The sequence below is a fragment of the Mesocricetus auratus genome, unplaced genomic scaffold (assembly GCF_017639785.1).
Source record: "Mesocricetus auratus isolate SY011 unplaced genomic scaffold, BCM_Maur_2.0 Super-Scaffold_100676, whole genome shotgun sequence".
Lineage (NCBI taxonomy): Eukaryota > Metazoa > Chordata > Mammalia > Rodentia > Cricetidae > Mesocricetus > Mesocricetus auratus.
The window spans coordinates 186802522-186816836 of NW_024429266.1; the positions used below are offsets into that span (position 1 = coordinate 186802522).

The 14315-nt window shown below is 45.2% G+C and overlaps 1 long non-coding RNA gene across 5 annotated transcripts in view; it reads left to right on the forward strand.

Annotated features, from left to right (window-relative positions):
- The window catches only part of LOC106022317, a 63946-nt gene that overhangs the window by 19591 nt on the left and 30040 nt on the right, over positions 1–14315 (forward strand). Inside the window, exon 5 of one of the 5 annotated variants that reach the window (XR_005873903.1) lies at positions 831–3930. The exons of the other annotated variants lie outside the window; for them this stretch is intronic. This is a non-coding gene — a long non-coding RNA (uncharacterized LOC106022317). Of the gene's footprint in view, positions 1–830; positions 3931–14315 lie in introns of those variants that run through there. 5 annotated transcript variants of the gene reach the window in all.

The following is a 14315-nucleotide window of genomic DNA, read 5'->3' on the forward strand; positions in this document are numbered from 1 at the left end:
TGTCTGAAGAACCTGCTGTGGGAGAGAGCTGGAGGGAGGGAAGCAGCAGCTGCTGTTGGGAAGCCCCGCTCCCCCACACCCCCATCATTGACCTAACGTGAACCTTGAATCGTTCTCTGTTTCAAAGACCCATGCCTAACTTCGTGTGACTTCTCTCATCTGCAGTATTCTCTACTATCTCCTAAGTGGTTAAGAACTCTCGATACTCATCCTACACCTCATAACTTACTATAACTCCAGTTCCGGGGATCTGGCTCATTCTCTTCCCGTTTCTATGAACATCTGCATTGGCATGGTACACCCAGGCACACACGTACACACGAAACAGAAGCATTTGAAAACCATGTATCCGCCTAGAATAGAGAATGTTTCTCAGACTTCTTCTCAGTTAGGTATGGTCAGGTCATAGAAGCTCTGACCTAGCAGGTATAAGGTGCAGGAAGTATTGTTAAAAGATATGGACACAGCTGGGAGGTGGTGGCATATACCTTTAACTCAAGAGGCAGAAGCAGGCAGATCTTTGTGGGTTCAAGGACAGCCTGGTTTACAAAGCTACACAGAGAAACTCTGTCTTGAAAAAAAAATGCATGACTACAACCATCTTCGTCCCAAATATCATCTTGATAACTAGAATGCAAAGCAATGAGTGCAATCTTAGGTCACTGAACAGAGTGGTGAGTTAAAGATGACAGAAATAAAATGGTAGAGGAACCTATAATAGCAGCATTGCCCATTGGCTTGCCTAGCTTGTCTTCAGATGGAGGGAGGGTGGGGATTTATGTGGACTTCCCAACACAGGCACAGTCCTGTGGGCTTACTTCATCTTTCAGGTTGCTGTGGAAGACAAGTGACAAGAAACGCTGAGTGTGAAGAGGACAATGATCATTCTTCAAAAAGTAATGAAATATGTAAGGCATTGGAACTTGCCTGAGAATCACCCTCCTTCCCCATTGATTATTTGCTTTGCTTTTTGAGACAAGAGTCTTTTTCTGCAGCACAAGATAGCTTCAGCAAGTCCAGGGATTACAGATGTGCCCCACCACACCTGGCTCCTGATCTATTGTTTCCAGAATGGAATCTTGCCATTTCATTTTTGAAGCTGGTATTTGACTGTTTCTCCAGGATGATTGTGAACTTGAGAGCTCTCAGGATTACCCTGGCCTTGAAGTTGATAGTGATAAGCTTTATTTTTTTTTCCCAGACAGGGCCTTACTATGTATCCCTGGGTGGCCTGGAACTCATTATGTAGACCAGGCTGGCTTCAAACTTACAGAGATATACCTGCCTCTGCCTCCCAAGTCCTGGAATTAAAGCCATGCACCACCATGCTTGGGCAAAAGATTCTAAATTGTGTACATTTTCAGATTAAATCATCGCAGGGCTTAGGTTCTGCATAGTTAAACGTGAGCATATTTAATTACTTCATAGACTTTACGAGATCAATTGAACTGGTGATGTGTGTTGGAAGTATATGTGGCTAATGCTGGAATGGAGCTATTATTGCTGGGATAATGTTGTGCATCAACCAACTCAACGGAGCCATGGTGCCCAGATACTTAGTCAGGTATTTTTTTTTTCTAGTTGTTTCTTGGAAGGTGTTTTTGGATGAGCTTAACATTAAAATTGGCAAATCTCAAGTGAAGCAAATGAAGGTGGACATTGAATAAGACAAAGACTATGATAGAGAAGTTAATGCCAGCAGCATTCATGAAGTATGAGTTAGCCTCTCTGTGGCCTCCAGCCTGATAGCCTCACCTTCAGAAGTTAGACTGGGCAATCCTATGAGCCGGTCTCCTAAAACAAATCTTTACACACACACACACACACACACACACACACACACACACACACACACACACACACACACACACACACCTACCTGTTTCTGTTTCCCTGGAGAAGCTGGACTAATGAATGTGGTATGATAACCTCAGTGTTTATGACCTCACAAATTACGAGTGAAATTCCTAACATCCAAGGTAATGGGATCGGGTCTGGAGAGATGAGTCAGTGGTTAAGAGCACTGGCTGCTCTTCCAGAGGTCCTGAGTTCAATTCCCGGCAACCACATGGCGGGTCACAACTGTAACTCCAAGGGGTCTGACACCCTCAAATAGGCATGCATGCAGGCAAAACACAAATGCACATAAGGTAAACATAATTTAAAAGTAAATTCCAAGGTAATGGATTAAGATCTGGAGCCTCTAGGTGGTGATTACTTTGAAGGCAGAGCACTTATGAATGGACATCAAATTGCTTTGATTTTGGACTTGAGACCTGTGAAACTTCATATTCTGTTGTTTGTGAACCATTCAGTGTGCGATTATTTCTTTTTGTTCTGTTTTTCGAGACTGGGTGTCCTGGAACTCATTGTATAGACCAGGCTGGCCTCGAACTCACAGAGATCCACCTGCCTCTGCTTTCTGAGTGCTGGGATTAAAGGCGTGCGCCACCACTGCTCCAGAGGATCTAGAGTCACTCAGAAAACCTGTGAAGGAACTACTTAGATTTAGTTGAAATGGAAAGACCCACCGAGTGTGGCATCACTCCATGGGTGAAGTCCTGGGATGGATAAGAAAGAAGGGATGGACACTACCATTCATCACTCTGCTGCACTGTGTATAGTGTGACCAGCCACCTCAAACTTCCACCACCATGACGTTCCCACCAAGATGGATTGTACCCTCAAACTGAGTTGATACAAACCCCTTCTTCTTGCAGGTGGGTCTGTCTGGGACTCTCACGACACTAAGAGCAAGCACCACAGAAAATTGGTGCTGAGACATGCAACTCATTGCTCCAGTGCGTGTCACAGAGTGGAAGAAGCTGAGGTCTTTACTTACTTAGATAGTTCAATATCCTTACATAATGATTTTTAGTCTTATGCGTTTAAATAATGCGGTTACATAATGTGTTTTATTCATTTATACAACGAATTTATTATTTATTTTTAAAGTAATTTAACTTTATTTTATTTGCATTGGTATGAAGGTGTCAGATCCCCTGAAACCAGAATTATAGAGAGTTGTGAACTGCTGTGTGGGTGCTGGGACTTGAACCCAGGTCCTATGAAAGAGCTGCCAGTGCTCTTAATCTCTCTAACCTTACAATGAATTTACATAGTGAATTATTTTTTATTCATACAGTGACTGTCACCCTCTCTCCCTCACTGGAACCCTCCTCCCAACAAGCCCCCTCCTGTCTTGATGCCTCTGGACGCCTCCCTTTTGTGTGTGACCCTCTGAATTTAGAGCAGGGGTGGGAGGTTATTTACTGGCTTTCGGGCAGCTTACCAGTGGCTACACCACTGAAGAAAGTGACACTCCTCCCTTAACAACCACCAGCTGTCCCTCTTGGGGGAGTGAGGCCTTAAAGGACCCCCTCTCACCCATGAGGAAATGCTCGTGGGTACAGTCTTATGCAGATGATTTGCAGCTGTAGCGAATGTGAGTGCAGGGGCAGTGCCATGTCCAGACGATGTCTTTCTGCAGCTCATCTCAACATCCTTTGTTCTCATCCTTTCCCACCCGGACTTCATGAAGCTCCCTGAGCCTTGCTGGGAGTGACTTATCTATCCCCATGCAGGCCGAGCGCCCCACCATCACTCAGCAGCGTGGGTGCTTATGAGTTTCCATTAACTGCTGCCCACTGCAGTGAGAAGCTTCTCCGAGGAAGGCTGCGTCCAGCCCAAATTTCAGGTGGCAGTGTGTTGGGCCTAAGAAAGGCCTAGTGTAAGCTCCTGAGCCTGACTTGAGTTTTGGGCTCGGATGTGAGGCCCAGTGTAACCTCCCGAGCCTGGCTGGAGTTAACGACCTGTCTCTAACCTGTAACCTCCACGTGGGGGTGACTCAGTCAGATCTGATGCAAGATTGCCCCCTGCCTAGCTACCTGCCTGATTGGTGGAATACTATTGGCCCTTAACTCCTCAAGTCACCTTACCCTATCCTAAGATTCCCATCCCCTACCTTAGTCCTGTATAAGTTCCTGTGTGTTGGAATAAATCGAGATCCTGCTTCGACAGACTCCCGACTCAGTGTGGGTTTTTCTCCCTGGTAACTAATGGGGGGAGGGTCTGAGTCATTGACCCTCACCATCCCGCTCAGCCCCCTGGGAAGAGGCCGGCTGAACACCCCCCCCCCACCTGCAGGGAGGACCCTGCAGCAGTGTAGTGTTGCAGCAGATGTAAAGGTGGCAGGATCTGAGTTCTGATGTCAGTGATAATGAGGCAAAGTCTAAACCAGGGTGGATGAACTTGCCAGTGAGAGATGAGAAGACAAGAGAGGAAAGAACGAGCCTCCCCTTGGTTCTCCTTACATGTGGTTGGCTGCTGGAAGTCTGCTCGTAGACATCCTCCTAGCCGATTCCAGATGCAGTCAAGTTGACAAGCAGGATTAACCGTTAAAGGATAGCCTCTGGGTATGCCTATGGAAGATTATCTAAACTAGGTTAATTGACGTGATGGATTTTTCTTGAGACAAGATTTCACTATATGTCCTTGGTTGGCCTGAAGCTATGTAGATCTGCCCTCCTCTGTCTGCCAAGTGCTGGGATTAATGGTCTGCTGTGCCTGGCCCACCATCCCATGACCTGGAGTCCTGGGTGAATAAAAAGGGTAAAGTTATCTGAACACTAGCACCCATCACTCCCTGCTTCCTGGCTGCAGATGCTAATGTGAGCAGCTGCTTTGGCTCCTGGGGCTGTGTACCAAAACAAAACCAAAACATATTTCCTTCCTTATTTGCTTCCTGTCAGGTATTTTTGTCACAGCAATGAGACAAGCAGATAACATAGTCGTTGAGCCTCATCACTTCTGAAAATCTGGAGTGGTAACAACATATGCCTTGTTTTTGCTGCCTGAGTCAAATGCTTATTCCCGGTCATACTTCACATGAATGGTTGGTTTCTCCTTATAACCTCATGTGGTGGGGACTCAGTTAGTATGCCCATCTCATAGTCAAAGAGTCAGGTCCCAGAGATCCTTAAAACATGAATTAAAATACAGGTGTCGGCGGGGACCACCTCACTGACATGAATGCAGATCCAGAAAACATTTGCAGGCTTGTCAGCTTTATCTCTCTGAGGATGATAATCTGGTTCATTTTAAGTCTCCCACAGACCACAAGAGCAGCATGACCCAGAAGATCTTGTCTGTGTGGTGGCAGGAGGGTGGGAACATGGTTAAGCTGGTATTTTGGTCAAAGGCACTCGATGGAAAGAAGTGCTTATGTTTTTTTTCTGCCTTGTACCACAAATGTCAGTGGGCAGAGACAGGGCTTGAACCTCCGGGGTGTGCTGTATTTATGGAGCCGTCAGTCTGGAAAGCCGGAGGACTAGCATCCCAAATCCTGCCTCCTCCTTCCTGTCTCCAGCTAGCAGACTCAGAACAAAGGCATTCCCAAAGTTTAGCCTTGTCCTTCTGGTCAGTTGGCCAGCCTTGTCGCTGAGATTCATGGTCTTTACAATTTTCTCCGTATCATCCCCCGCACTTCCCCCATCGCCATCTTTCTGTGTCGTGGTGGGGGTTTGCATACTCCTGAGCATTATATTCCTCCCGAGGCTGCTGGAGATACGTATGTACTACTCTGTTTGTAGTGTGCCTATGCTGGTTTCTTTCGACAAGATGTACAAATGTGCTCTTATAATAAAGTACCCCTCCCTACTCCCTACAAAAATGACTTGCAGTTGTGCAGAATCCAGTGAATCTTCTGGGCAGAAGCTGATGTAGTTTCTGTCTCTTCCACAGTAGCTTCCCCCATCTAGCTGGAGAGCTGTCTGACCAGATCCAGGTGGGAACCTTGAGGACAGAAATAAGTGACTCTTTCCACTCAGAATAACACAGATGGTTATTACACTTATTACACAGATAGAAAAGGGTAGTGAGGGTGCCCTGGTTAGTGGGGGTGCCCTGGTCAGAAAAGCCAAAGGCCTTGCTATTCCTATAGGTAGTCTTCGGCTTCTAAAGTCCTCATCAATATCCTCATGTTCTATCAATTACCGTAGAACTATTTAAAACATGTATGTGTCACAACGAAGAGGAAGCCTAGAAGTGACTCCTGTATTAGTTGCTCTTCATATTGATACCTAAACAGGTCAGATACCTAAAGAGAAGCAACTTGTGGAGGAGAGCTTTATTTTGGTTTGTTGTTCAGGTGATACAGTTCATTCTGGTGGGGGAAGACATAACATCTGGAGTGGGATACTCATAGCAATGGCAGCTTATGGCAGTGACTTTTCACATGGGTCTGACTTGGAAGAGAGAGAAAAGGACCAGAATTCTGCAAGGCAGGGCTATGACCATCACAGTGACTCAGTGATTCGCCTGTCCCTGCCATGTCTCCTAACTCTCCAGAACTCCAAGCTGGAGGCCAGGATTAACATACACAAGTTTGTGAGGAAGACGGCTAAGAGAAATCATGGAACCTTTCCCTAGAAATCCAAATTTTAACACATTTTGTCTCCAACTGTATACACACAAAAGTTCATTATATATGTCTGCATACATAATACAGACGTATATATAAACACATTCGTGTATACACACAACTTCCAAATATATTATTATAATGCCATTTAATTTTGTTATTCATTTTTTACTGTTTGGGGCCAAACACAGTGCTTTATACATGCTAGGCAAAGCATTATACCACTTAGCCACACTCCCAACTTTTACCATGCCATTTTGAAGGTGAGACATACAGGGGTAGAATGCCATTCACCACCACAGCCAAGCACAATTGCTTCTTGTCCTCTGTCTTCTGTACCCCAAGAGTTACCTTATCCTTTTAGTGAACATAAGGTTTGAACACTTACTGTGCTCAGGGCTTTGGGTTAGGTGCACTCTGGAGTATTGAGAGGGAACTGATTGATATGGCATTCATAAGGTGTTTATAGTTTAGGGGGTTGTGGTAGTAAGAATAAGGAATGTAACCCAGAGATTCAGGTAGTTAAACACTTGCTCACTAGTTGGTGTGCTCTTTGGGAAAGTTATGGAACTTTTAGAAAAAAAACTTTGCTTGAAGAAGCATGTCACTGGGGATGGGCTTTGAGAGTTTATAGCCTCACCCCACTTCCTGTTTGCTCTCCACTTCCTACCTGTGATTGCCCAGCTTCTGGCTCTGGCTGCTTGCTGCTGCTTCCCTTACCATTGTGGACTCTCCATCTGGAAGTAAAAGCCAAAATAAACCCTCTTTTAAATTAGTTGCTTTTGGTCATGGTATTGTACTATAGCAACAAAAAGCAATTTTATGGGGGTGGGGAATAGTTCTACAAATAATCATTTTTTAAAGCAGTGAAAATCATGGAGGAATACACCAAGATGCTACAGTAATCAAATGGGAGAAGAAAAAAATGGATATTCGGGGATTCAGTGTGAGAAAGCACTTTAGATGGAGTGGAAAACGTCAGAAGCATGGTTGTAGGAAAAAAGTGGTCTAGTTTCTTTGCAACCAACTCAACTATTCAATTGTATGAAACCAACTATTCAACAAGAGAGGCACTGGACTGCAGAAAGAGATATTGAAATATAAGGCAGAGAAAGGCAGAGAGAGCCAAAGTTGTGTGGAGCCAAAATTCACAGCATGACTCAGTAAGGGAATTCCTAAACCCAACCTGAGGCTGTTCCTCAAGGGTTCCCCACTTCTTACCAGAGGCCAGAGCCAAATCTGTGCACTTGGCTGAAGTCTTGAGATCCAGCTCTATCAGTTTTGCATATTGGTTGCCTTCCCTGGGAAAACTACCACTTCCTTGGGACTCAAAAGCTATGTGTTGGGTTGAAGATGAAGCTTAGCACATACAAGTTCCTGGGTTCCATCCCCAGGGTTGTTAAATAAAAAAGTACATGTGATAGTGTCTGTGGTGGTTGATGTTGTCTTCTTGGCAGGATTACAGCTATCTAGGGCACAAACCACTGGACATGTCTCTGAGGGAGTTCTGGATCAAGGTAACTAAGATGAGAAGATACAACCTAAGTGTGGGCAGCACAATTCTGTACTAATCAAACAGGGGAAACTTGTGGGACATCTGTATACGGTGTGATGGTGAATTGCTGTGATTGGTGTAATAAAAAACTGAATGGCCAATAGCTAGGCAGGAGGTATAGGTGGGATTTCTGGGGAGAGAATGTGGGGGAGGGAATCTAGGAATGCGGGAGTTGCCACCAGACACTGAGAGGAAACAGAAGGTACAAGATGGAGGAGAGATAATGCCACATGAGAGAATGTAGATGAATATAAATGGGTTAGTTTAAGTTATAAGGGCAAGTTAGGAACAAGCCTAAGCTAAGACCAAGCTTTCACAATAAAAGGATAAAAAGGGATCAGACACCAATAAAAACAGTTAGCCCAGGTGATCCAGCCTTTCAGAATGCTGCTGTTGCTGTTTCCTCAAAATTCTGCATCCAGAACAACTTCAAAGCTGCTGGCTGAGATGGCCCAGCCTTACAAACTACTCAGCCAGGACTTCAGATAAGTCCTATACTTTCCTGTTACACAGAACATGGACAACAAATGATATAGCTAGCTCTCCCAGGACTTGATCATTATCTCAATTTTCTCAGGACTCCGTAGAGATGCTGTCACCCCACAGACAACATGAAGCAATGTAGAGAACATGATTCCTATATCCTCAAGAGGTAGGATGGGTAGCTTTTGGTCATTCAATGCATTATGAATGTTATCACTTCCTCTGAATTTGCCAAATACATACGGACTAAACATTGTGAATGTAATTCTTATCTAATAATTGTTCTTATTCTATATAGTTTTACTATGTATAATTAAAACCTTTCTTTTTAAAGGCAAAAGTGGGAAATGTGGAATACTTGTGTACTGTGTGACAGTGAATTGCTGTGACTGGTGTAATAAAAAGGAATGATTAGGCAGGAGATAGAGGCAGGACTTCTGGGGAGAAAGGAAGAAGAGGAAGAATGTAGGCAGGCAGGGGACCCCAGAAGACAGAGAGGAAACAGGAGGTACACAATGGAAGAGGGGTAACACCATGCGGTAGAATGTAGGTCAATATAAACGGGTAATTAAAGCTGTAAGAGCTAGTTAGGAACAAACTACTATAAGCCAAGCTTTCAGAATTAATAAGAAGCCTCTGTGTCATTACTTGGGAGCTGGCTGGAGGGACAGAGAAAGACTCGTTACAAGAAATCAAGTGGCCGGGTGTTGGTGGCGCACGCCTTTAATCCCAGCACTTGGGAGGCAGAGACAGGCGGATCTCTGAGTTTGGGGCCAGCCTGGTCTACAAGAGCTAGTTCCAGGACAGCCTCCAAAGCAAAGAGAAACCCTGTCTTGAAAACCTAAAAAAAAAATCAAGTGGAGAATCAGCATTTCTTTCTCTTTGCTTCATGACTATGCAGCCAGTGTGATCAGCCTCTCTCGTGTTCCTGTTGACATGGCTTCTCTGCCATGATGGACTATCTCTCGTGTTCCTGTTGACATGGCTTCTCTGCCATGATGGACTATCTCCTCCTAAGTCGGCTTCCTCTGGTGCTCTGTCACAGCAATGGAAGTAACCGTTTCAGAAAACCGAACTGGTTGCTGTGGGACTGGTTTGTAGGATGAATGTGGAAGAATTTGGAAAAGTCCTTGATTGTTATAAACACAGCTTAACGGTGCATTCTGGTGTGAGTTTGGAAAACCAGAATGTTGAGAGAGATGCAGACAATGGAGGTGTGGCTCATGAGGTTTCAGAGGGAAACAAGGGCTCTCTTGGGAACTGGGTTAGAGAACATTTGTTCTGTATTCTGCCAAAGAACCTGATGTATTTAGTCCATGTCTTGAGAACTCAAGTGAGGCTGTACTCAAAAGTAATGGATTGCTTTGTCCAAGAGCGGACTCCATCCAGACTGTAGCATGGTTACTGCTCTCATCATCCAGATCTATAGTGAGTGAGAGCATCAGCTGCATTAGGAAGAAATGAAAATGGTCCACTTGGGGAGGAAATGAATGAGGGCAGAGTTGTAGACAAGGAGGCTGAAGAAGCAGTTATAATTGGGAAAGAGATTAATGGAAACCCTGTTAGTCTGCGCTGGGAAGGTGGGAAGATGCCCGACAATAAGAAGGCATCCGCCAGTGGAAATCCATCTGAAAGCAGAGAGCCTAAGCCGAGAGTGCTACTACGGAGGGTCCCTCTTCACTCAGTGCGTTGGCACAGAGGCCATTGTGTGGCAGCGCTCGACAGACTCATCACAGAGGGTGCTCAACATTTTGGTTCCTCTGAGCCACATTGGATGAAGAAGCATTGTCTTGGACTAGATATTAAATATGCAGATACTGGGGCTGGAAATACGATTCAGCAGTTAAGAACATTAGTTGCTTTTTTAGAGAATGCAGGCTTGGCTCCCAGCACCCACATGGTGATTCACTACCATCCATAGCTCCAGTTCCAGGGGATTGGACACTCTCTTCTGACCCCGATGAGTATCAGGCATGCACATGGTACACAGATATACACTCAGGAAAAACATGTATGAACTAAGTAAATCTAAAATTAAAAAATATACACAAATACTAAAGCAAGCAAGCAAGCAAGAAAACAAGTCTCCATATAATTTTATGACATTCATGCCCCACAGTTAAACAAATTTCTTACATAATCCTAATAATCACCAACCCATTCAGATATTCAGAGTATTAAAGTCATGAAGCAGGCCCTCAGTTTGCAATCATTACTGCAGAAAATGAACATATCTAAGTAACAAAACTTCACTGATTTAACATTTGTTAAAAATTGTAAAACTAAAAGAAAAGATGCTATCAAGGTTATGCTTGACATTGTATCTCAGAAACTAATCATTGGGTCTTTCCACACCTTAGCTGCCAATGCAGGGCAAGGTAGAAGGTTGACGATCAAGTGTGACAAGTGATGACTGAGGCTCAGCCAAGCTGTGGGAGTAGTTTAAATAATAAATGAAAGCACTTCCTTGTCTTCTAATAACACTCATGGGCCTGGGAAGATGGCTCAGTAAAGTATTTGTTGCGTAATCATGCGTGCTTGAGTTCGGATCATCAATACTCATCTAAAACCCAGACGTGTCAGCACATGCCTGTAATCCTGCTGGGGACATGGGGACAGGAGGCTCATCTGCCAGCTAGTCTTGCCCAATCAGTGAACCCCAGGCTCAGTGAGATTTCATCTCAAAAAATAAGGTAGAGTGCAATAAAGACACTTGACTGAACCTATGGCCTGTAACACATGTACACAGATGTGCATATGTATGTTCACATACACACAGAGAGGTCACATCACATTGTGAGAGTGTTAATTGTCGATCTGACTGAATCTGTGTCATCTGGGAAACAAGCCTTTGCATCCGCCTATGAGGGGCTATCTTAATTGGCTTTATTGCGATGGAAAGACCCATTCTAAAACTAGATGGCACTATTCTCTTGATTTGGGGGGTTTCGAACTGAATCCAGGGTTTACTAATTACACATGCTCCCATAAATGTCAAGCAGAATGGTCACTCTAGAAGAGTCTGGTCCATGGTTCTGTGTTCCAGGGCATCCCCAGCAATGCAGATTGCTGAGTACAAAAGAGGCAGGTGTAGCCCCTCTCCAGAAGTCCTTGAAGATGGGCTTCATTCAACTTCTGAGATGGCTGGACATATGAAAAAGAATTCGTGAAATTTTAGAATTCCTCTGCGCTCCCTCCCCATTTCTGCTTCCTCTTTCAGCATCTCTCTTTTTCCTCTTGGCCACTGGGTTTGCACAGGACCTCTGTGTTGATTCTCAGGCTTTTCCTTTGTGTCCATTGAGCTCAGTCACGTGTTGCCCCACAGAGTATGTGGGCAGGTACAAGAGGCTAGTGGTGCAAGCTGTCTCTCCCTAGGGTTAGCGCCATGGGCCGGTCCAGGAACTGTCCGTGGTGCTGAAGCCACGCCAGCTCAGGCCCAGTGGGCAGGAACTTTCTGTTCAGGCTGGTGCAACTTCTGCCAACTGAGCCCCAGTCAACTCACCAGCACCCGGTGTCACTGGAGTTGTCAAGGAGAAGGAGCATTCCCCAAGCTGTTACACTGTTGCTGGAGCCCTCCTTCAGTACACATCCCCTCCACCCTCTGCAAGGGTGTCCTGAGCAGGAGACTCAAGTGAAGGGGAAGGGAAGGTGAGGAAGAGATCCTGGGAGGAGCAAATAGGTGTAAGGATGTGGTGACTTGGATGATAATGGCCTCCATAGGTTCATATATTTAAATCTTGGTTCTTAGTTGGTGGAACTGTTTTGGAAAGATTAGGAGATGTGTCACTGAGGGTGGGCTTTGATGTTTCAAAAGCCCATTCCATTTCCCAGTTAGCACTCTGTCTCTTCCTTATTAACATGTAAGCCCTCAGCTACTTCTTAAGAGCCATGCTAGCCTGCCTGCTGTCATGCTCCCTGCCATGATGCTCATGGGCTCACCCTATGATACTGTAAGCGAGCCCACACCTAAATGCTTTCTTTCATAAATAGCCTTGGTCATGGCAACTCTTCACAGCTATAGAAGGGTAACTAAGACAGAGGGGACAAGAGGACATCATGTGGAGTGGAGTAATGTGAAGCAAAGCTGGGAGAAGACACCAGTGTCAAGGAGATTCTGGCAGAGAAGGAGGTTTTTGTGGATGTCGGAGCAGAAGGATATACCCAGACTATCTTGAGAGTGGAAAAAAGTGGGTTTTGAGCGATTAGGGATATTGGGAAGTGGCATGGTTTAAAGGAAATAAAACTGGCGGGAAGTGGGATGAAGATTAAACTGAAGAAGAGGGCACTGTTGGAGGATCTACATGTGGGAAGCTGCATAGTCAAATAATTTAAATGGTGAGTGATCTATGAGGAATCCAGGTTTGGCCAAGAGGCTTAAGAGCTTTAAAAGAGCTGGGCCCAGCAGCAGGACCAGGGTGGAGGGTCGGAAGCTCCCAGAGGGCAGGGGTACTGTGAACAGACAATGGGGTTGCAGACAAGGAGGCGGTGGTGGGAGGCAGCACTATCCAGCAGAGGAGCGGGCTTGTCTTCTGATGCAATGGGAATCAAAGCCAAGAACGGCTTGCTCGATGGAACTTTTTCTGTTCTGATTTGACAGGTCACCTTTCTTCTGAATCCCTGCAGTACACATGCAAATAACCCATAGAGGACTCAGTCCTGGCTTGAGGTCTGGGTGCGGCTAGAACTCTGTTTTCTGACTTAATAGTATATCTATGTGCAGGGTGGTTGGTGATCATGGAAGGGATCAAAGGTGAGGGAGGCGGCTAGCAAGCAGTTCTTCATTTAAATCTCTATTTTGGCTAGTGACGATAAGCCATCTCTCCTTGGGTGTTCATTGGATCCCAGGAGAAATGGTAACTGGCCCTAGGGGAATCTAGGACCTCAAGCTTCCTTCCTCTGGTTAAATAGGAGCAGTGGAAATTAGTACCCAGTACCTGTCCTACTGATGTCAGGGAAAGGAAAGGAAGAGCTTCAGGGGGAAGGGCAACGAGAGCTGAGTACTTCTTTTCCACCTGGTCTCATGTGTGTTTTGTGTCTTGTGAAGACTGGTTGTTTTAATTAAAAACTCACCTCTGGCCAAACTCATTTGCTTCTCGCATCTGTGTGGAGTTGGCGAATGTGGCTTAGGGCAATGTTCCTTCACCTGGCACACCTGAGAAGTGTGGGACTTCAGGGGTGGAGGTCCAACATGATTGATTTGGTAGATCTGAGATATCTGAGCCCTAAGAAGGCCATCAGTGGCATAAGATACAGAACGCCGATTTTCCTCAATGCCCAAATCTCAGCGAAAGGCACCATTCTTCCCAGATGCTATGTGACCCTTTCCTCTAAAAGGGGAACCAACAGTCTCATCCCACTTCCCCGAGGGCAACTGTCTTCTGGCTCTGTCTCAGAGAGAAAGGTCTGAACTGTTCCAGTGTCCTCCAGGCTTAGGATGTAGCCAGATGTTGACATGACTCTGCTCTAGTGGTTAGCTTCCTTATTCATCCACACATATAGACACACTTCTGCCACAGTGCATCAGTACTTTAGGGTCCCCAGCCTGGAAAAAGCATGGGTTGGATATCCTCAGGGAGATTTCTTATGATCTTATTTTTTTTTCTTCCTGAAAATCTGCTCCAATGTGTCCCACACGGGGTTCCCTATTAAACACCTATAGAGGTGTTCTTTGGAACACCTCTGTAATGTTTGCTACATTCTGAAATGACAGTTCCTTTTTTATTTTGGTCGTGGTGTATCATATGCATGCTCTCACTACAATGCATGCTCCACGAAGCCTGCAATACTTTTGGTTACTTCATGGTGTGCCCTAGAAGCAACAGAAGTATGTCACTCATTTGACACACAATTATCTGA